The 7357-nt window shown below is 44.2% G+C and overlaps 1 pseudogene; it reads left to right on the top strand.

Moving 5' to 3' along the window:
- Positions 1 to 4009: 4009 nt before the first annotated feature.
- LOC105519278 lies at positions 4010 to 5072 on the top strand (annotated as a pseudogene).
- Positions 5073 to 7357: the final 2285 nt, after the last annotated feature.

The raw sequence follows: 7357 nt of genomic DNA, 5'->3' as shown, positions 1-7357 counted from the left end.
TTTCTCTCTCTCCTTCCTTCCTTCCTTCCTTCCTTCCTTCCTTCCTTCCTTCCTTCCTTCCTTCCTTCCTTCCTTCCTTCCTTCTTTCCTTTCAAGACAGATTCTTACTAGCTTGCCGAGGCTGACCTTGAATTCTTAAGCTCAGGACTACAGGTGTGTACCTCTGCACATAGCTTATACTTGTTTTCAAATTGAATTCTCTGAATACACCTGGAAGGAGAAGAGGGCACTAAAGTTAACAAAATTAAGTAATTTGTTCAAGAACACAGGGCTATAACACAGTGGTAGAGCTGGAATTAAAACCCGTGGTATTCTAAATCTCTGCTCCATGAATTTGTAAGATAGGTTGCACAGCTAGTAAGGGGTGTGGCCACTTGGATTTCAGAACCATGGAAGTCGTCTGCTTCTTGGAAGTCTTCTCCTTAACTATAAAGGGGATGGTGCCTCCTTCCATCCTTTCTTCTCAAGGGAATCAGGAGAGTGCATTGTTATTGAGAAAGGTTATGTTTGGTGATTCAGGACTGCCTTTCCAAGCCACACAGCAGACCTCTGTAAAGCATCCATGGAAGAGCATCATTACATCTGTCCTTCGTGCTTGTAGAATCTCAAGGAGAAAACCTGTTTCCTCATACGCTCTTTCTTGCTGTCTCTCACTGTTTCAGAAGAAAATAATTTCCTCCCCAATGTTCAAACTAGATGAACGTGTGAAGCCCTGAATAGAAGATTATTAAAGGAGCCCACAGTCCGCCTTCCAGTCTGCAATCTAATTAGCTGAAAGAGGCCCCTTAGAGTCAGCCCCAGAGAAATCTTCTATGGCCTAGAAAGCCGTCTAATGAGAGAAGACTGCCCATCGAAGAAGAGGGAAAAGCCTATGTTTGTGTTTCTGTGGGAGGGAGGAGAGACTCCAGCTCCTGTGTGTACCTCCATAATCACTTCCACAGGTACCTCCAGCCAGAAAACTAAAAAATATAATCACAGAGCTCTCAGTAAACACAGCCTGGGTGGTTGTCGCCCTGTAGCCTGGCACAGAGGACACCTCCTAGGGTTTTTCAGAGAGAGGAAGATTGGTTTTATTTAGAGCTACTGCAAGCCCCAGGTAGCCAACCTCTTCTCACCACTACAACAGACCAGAGAGGAAAAAACAGACTAAAAATAGCCTGCGATTGTGTTAGGGAGGCCTCTCACATTTGGAGAGTCACAAGTGGCTGGTTAGAGGGGATGGGAGGTGGCAGGTGATGCCAGTCAAATATCCAGGGAGTCACTGCTTCAAGAACAGCAGGAAACAGGGCCTGCCTTTGGGAACTTAACAACTCTGCCATTCATATTCAGTCATCCACCCATTCATGTATTCAGCAAACACGGATTGAGCACCTACTATGAGGCAGGCATTGTACTAGGTGCTGGGATACGGGAGTGAAAATGCCAAATGATTTCCCACTCCCATGAAGCTTCTATTATGGGGCCAGAGACAGACAGCATACGTGAAAAAACTAACAGAATAATTATAGAAAGTGAGAAGTGTGCTATGAAGTGAAATAAAAGAGGGGCAGCTCTACAGGGCCCCATCCAACTCCAAGTACCCAGTGGGATCAGTGGAGGCCTTCATTGTCGTACATCTCAGTTTAACTCCTCCCTCTGCTTGGTTCTGCTTCCTTCACTCCCCTGTAGGTGCTAATCCCAAAGGCAGTCCCTAGAGGCTTCCTGCAAACAGCTGTCTAACTCAGAGTATGGGTTCCAGAGAATCCAACCTGAGGCAGTGAGTGATGGAAGGAGAACCACTTCATACAGTGTTGATAGTGAAGGCCTGTCAGAAAAAGTGATATTGGGACCTGAATAATGGGGAGGACCAAGCTTTGAGAATGTACTTGGGGAAAGTGTTTCAGGAATAGGGGATGACTGTGAGATGGGAACAAGCTTGGTGTATTAAAGGTATAGAAAAATGGCCCATGTAGTTCAAGCACAGTGATTCTTGAGGAAAGAGGAGTGAAAGGAGAGAGGACAGCAGGGCCAGGTCTTGCAGGGACCCACAGATAGCAGTGAGGAGTTTGCATTTTATTCTAAGGGGGTGAGAAGTCACTGGAGAGGGTCAAGGACAGGAATGAAAGGATCCAATTTACATTTTAAAAAGATCACTCTGGCTACTGTGAATTCAATTTCACCAGGAAGACAAGACTAACTGACTTTGAAAGTTAGAGAATAACCCCAAAGCTATATAATTCTGTACCTATAGCGGGCACTGAATAAGGCTCATTGGCATGGGTATATCTCATATTCATTGAATATATACTTAGCGAATGTGATAGTTGAACACCTGTTATATGCCAGACACTGTTCTAGGCTCTAGGATACAGCAAATAAATGGGATAAATAATACCCTGAACCCTTATGGAGCTTGCATTCATAGTGGGAAGACTGTGATAATAAAGTGTTCAATCAGGTTGCATAGACTTAAAGCAGATCATTGGAAATGAAATACATCTTCTGAAGCAGATAGGACTTGGAACAGGTGGGGAAATATGTAGGGAGCAGCCATTGTAGATAGAAAAAACTCCAAGAACAATACCAGGGTATCAGTGGTGAGCATGGTCAAACAGGGTCAATAATTACCATCTATTGAGTACCTGCTATGTGCCAGATACTGTGTTAAGAATTTTGCATCTTTTATATTGTGTAATCTTCAGAGATATCAAATAAGGCAAGCATTATTTTTCTTTCATTTTATAGATGATGAAACCAAGGCTCACATAAATATCTTATTCAAGATCACATATCTAGAAAGAGGGGGATCTGGATTTCCTCCCATGCCTGTCTGACTCAGAAACCAAATCCTATGCCCTGAATCCCTGCACTACAGTGACATTCCAGTAGGTGGGGTGCACCATGGAGAGCACCTTGATTGGCCAGAAGTGGCCCCGAGCTGTCTAACCAAGTCTTTTACCCTTTTCCGGGTACAAGTTCTGTGCCAAGACTTGCACGTCTACTCTTGCACGTGTGGACACAGCTCTTGGTTCTTCACTTTTTTGCCTATGGCTTTCTTCACTGTATCTTTCGTATGTCTCATTTGGCAAAGATTGCTAAATGGTCACCAATGTCAGGTTCTGGTTTTTATGACACATGGTTTAATATATTTCTTAACATCCTTTACAGTTATATGTGACAGATGACTGAATTCTGGCCAATGGAGCATGAGTGGAAGTTGGTTATGGCACTTCCAGGTCTGGTTCTTAAAAATCTCCTACTTATGCTTGTTTCCCCTGCTGTCCATCTTGGGAGACATTCATTGAAGATGTCAGAGGCACTCTTAACCTGTGTCTTTGAGTAACTGCATGGGGAAGAGACCACTCACCAACCTGGGCCTACCTTGGGCTATTGTGTGAGAAAGAGATAAAATCTACTGTTTTGAACCATTACATGATTGGGTCTGTTTGTTACTGCAGCCCAACCTACACTAACTCATACACTTACTTCCTGTCATGACTCCCAAGGACCCAACTCTCCTTTAAAATATCATTCCAGTCTTTGTTTAGGATTTCTGGAAGAGAAAGTGGTAATTTGGACCATTCCAAAAAATTTAGCTAAACCAAGGAGTCTATAGAAAAAAATCAAAGAGTGAGTGAATGAAAACTTCATGTTTTCTGTAGTTATAGTGATAATGAGATGAGTGACAGAATTTTTTTTAAAAGGGAGGAATAGAGAGAAAGAGTCATTCCACCTACTCTGGAAGGCACTGGGGTGTGCGGCAGCAATGGCGGAGGTGAAGGGATCTTGTGGTAGCTCCTCATGGGTTTCTGTCTTGAAGGTTTCCTTCTCTGCCTCAACTTTGTGTTCAATCAGGAGAAAAAGCAGAGATGGTGAGGGTAAGAAAGAGAAGACGAGAGGGCATCGCCTTGTGTGATGTCGAATTCGGGCAAGTGTGAGGAGAACAGCTCTCTTGCAATTAGCTCAGGAGTATGAGCCTTCCTGAGGACTGTATGAGTTCTGGATACTTCAGGAGTCCTCAGCTAGTGACATGGTTGATATGGCTCAACTCATAAACAACTTGGAGGTGCAACTTAATTCAGAAGGTGGCTCAATGCAGGTATTCAGGTCCATCACATCACTGGCCCTGTTCAGAGCAGAGATCCCCCTGAGATAGAAGCATAAATAATATGACTTCTCCACCACTTCTGGATGCCAGCCCCATGGAGAACCCAGCATTGTTTAATGACATCAGGTTTGAGACCCCAGAAGAACTTTTGGTGAGTTATTTCAGCCTGTCCCCAGTGGAACCAGTTGACTTCTCCTCTCACAAGCCCAAGGCTCCTCTCCAGCCTGTTAGCATGCTGCAAGCTCCAGAACATCCTCCCAAGCCACAGTCTGCTCCCCAGATCCTTGTGGTGTTCACTGCAACATCAGTAAACATTCCTACTATTCTGACCACAGGCTCTGTCCTGACTCCCTCTCAGGGCACTGGTGGCTAGCAGATCTTACATGTTGTTCACAGCACCCCTCAGTCTGTCTTCCAAGTAAGATGGGTGACCTGAATGCCATCCCAGTGGTGGTGCAGTCTCTGCCCATGGTGTATACTACTTTGCCTGCAAATGAGGGCTCTGCAACCATTACAGTCCCACTGATTGGAGGAGATGGCACAAATGCTGGATCAGTGAAAGTTGACCCCACTCCATGTCTCCACTGGAGATTCCAAGTGACAATGAGGAGAGTGTAATTAAGAGTGGATCCTCAGCCTCACAGAGTCTGTAGGGACTACAGCAAGAACCAACAGCAATGGCCTAAATGCAAGGAGGAGTCGCTTGACTTAAGGAGAAGACGGATGCACCAGTGTAACTTTGCAGGATGCAGCAAAGTGTACTCCAAAAGCTCTCACCTGAAAGCTCACCACAGAATTCATATAGGAGAGAAGACTTATAAAAGGACCTGGGATGGCTGCTTCTGGAAATTCGCTCATTCAGTTGAGCTCACCAGCCATTTCTGCAAGCGCAGGCATCAAGCCTTTCCAGTGCATGGACTGCAACCGCAGCTTTTCTGGTTCTGACCACCTGTCCCTGCACCACTGTCACCATGACACCATGTGAGCTGCACAGGTCACACTAGAGAAGCTGCACTGGTGTCTTTCCTGTTTGCATGTTGAGGTCAGGACCATTTTTTCCTCTTTGACTTCAACTTGCATCTGGAATGGAGTTGAAGCAGCCCGCTGAGCCAAGTTGAGGAGACTGGAGGAAAACATAGCTGGTCTCCTGTCAGGCTCTTCATATTCCACCTTCACCTCTCCACTGTCTAGACCTGTTTTTTTCAACCTCCACATGGGTTGAATTCCAGTGTGACACCCATGGCTGCCCTCCCATCCCCCCTGCTCTGAAATAGGACATTTTTCCTGCAGTAACAAAACAGGAATCAAACTCAAGGCTGTGGACAAACATACACGGCTTTTTTCTTTCCTATTTTTCTCTTGTTTTCTAGAACGCTTATCCATATGTTTTTAATATAAGTACCTAGCTGTGGTTTGATAGTGTCCTAAATTACTTTTTTCAAGTTCCAAGATAGAAGGAGTGTAACAATGTAATTGATTGGTAAGATTTATGGGGATTCGGTTCCTGAGTATGAGGCACATTCCCAGTGAATAAGCTGAGTCCCATACCAAACTCAAAGGTTTAAATAAATCGAATCCTATTTCTTCTTAAAGTTTGGTTTTCAAAAGAAGAGGGAGAAATAGGGGCAGAGAAAGAAGAGAGCTGAGAGAAAGAAAGAGAAGAGAAACTAGAAATATGAGAGAACAGAAAGGATAGAAGGGAAAATAAAGGAAAGAGAGGAAACAAGATAGAAGATACAGAGAAGAAAAAGCATATGTAAAAAAGAACTGAAGGAGCAAAATTAAAATCGAGTCACTCCACAGTTCTGAGAAGATAAGGCTCTCCTAGCAAGACCTCCCAGGAACTCATCACGCCCAGCCTCTGAGGTAAAAAGATGTTTCTTTCCTGATCTGGGACCAGGTGTATTAGGCCCACTGCCCTACTATCTTGCACACCTGCAAAGCATCTGAATACAGCGTTGTGATCTGCGGCCTGGGATTAGGTCCCAATCAAACTCAAGAAAATTGTGCTTCCTCCCAGCAGGTAAAAAAGAAGAGGGATAAAGGTTACATCAACAGGGGACAACCTCAGTTTCAGTAACTTTATATTTAGATTGCAGTGACTGGGAGTTAATTAGGCTTGGTCTTTTTTTCACTCTCCACTCCCCATCTTTTCCTTGACTAATTAGTTGGAAAATGGGTTCTAAAGAAAAGCAGAATGATCCTCGGATTGGTAATGGGGTGGCGGTAATGGGGTAGTTAGGAAGAAAGACCCCTCGAAGCGTTTTGGCGCTAACAGGCCTTTTAAGAAGTCAGTATGTTTGTCAGGACTACGGACAGCTCCAGGCCTGCCAGTGGGAGGGCCATTGAGGAAGTTGAGAAGGTGCCTTTAATAAAGGAACCCTGGAAACTCCTGGATAATGGGTGCCCGCCACCTTATTTAATTATGCAATGATCGGCAACCTTTACATTTTAATTCGGAGTCACAGTAATGAAGCCATCCTGCTTCTACTTGGGGTAGGCCTGCTCATTCTTCCGTTGCTCCGGAAGGGTCTTCAGCACTAATTGGCTGTTTGGTAGCTGGATCTTGACAGTGTGAGGTAGGTAGCAATCCCCTTGCTTTCCTTCTAATGCATTCTCTGGTCTCTCTGCCCTCCTCCTCTTTGATTTGCCTAATTAGTGCTAATAATTTAAAAGCTGCATGGCCCTCTTTTGATCCTGCTGTCGACGGCAGACAGAGCCATTCCATTAGCAGATATTAAATAGTGCTAATATGTGATGACACACGGTTGGAACTGGCTTGCACACACTTCCAGCCTGGGACCGCAGGGCTGCCTTACACACACACACACACTTCATTCACTTTATTCTTAGAGAAAAGTCATTGTTGGCAGTAGCAGTTTTAAAGCACTGTGTCTTAATAACTGTTTGAGGCCCCCTATATCGTGGGCTGGCATTGAAAAACCACATGATTTATTTCACATTTCAGGGTTTTAATGATTAATTCATGAATGTATCTGCAAGAATGCCAAGGTCTCCAAAATAATGAAAGCCTTTTTTTCCCCTAAAGTTGTTTGTTTTCATTTCAAATCAAAGCAATCTGTCTTGAACATTCATTTCTCTCTCCCTTCACTCCCTTCACCCTGAAAGGGGGGAAAAACACTACTGCTCATTTCACTGGGGTCTTGATAACATTTTGACAAGTAATATAATTCATTTACATTTATCAAAATAAATAGACAAGTCTTCTATCTTCTCTCTGTTTAGCTGACATGGACAGGCCTTTCACCT

The sequence above is a fragment of the Colobus angolensis genome, unplaced genomic scaffold, assembly GCF_000951035.1.
Source record: "Colobus angolensis palliatus isolate OR3802 unplaced genomic scaffold, Cang.pa_1.0 Scaffold343, whole genome shotgun sequence".
Lineage (NCBI taxonomy): Eukaryota > Metazoa > Chordata > Mammalia > Primates > Cercopithecidae > Colobus > Colobus angolensis.
This window is presented reverse-complemented; position numbering and strand designations above follow the sequence as displayed.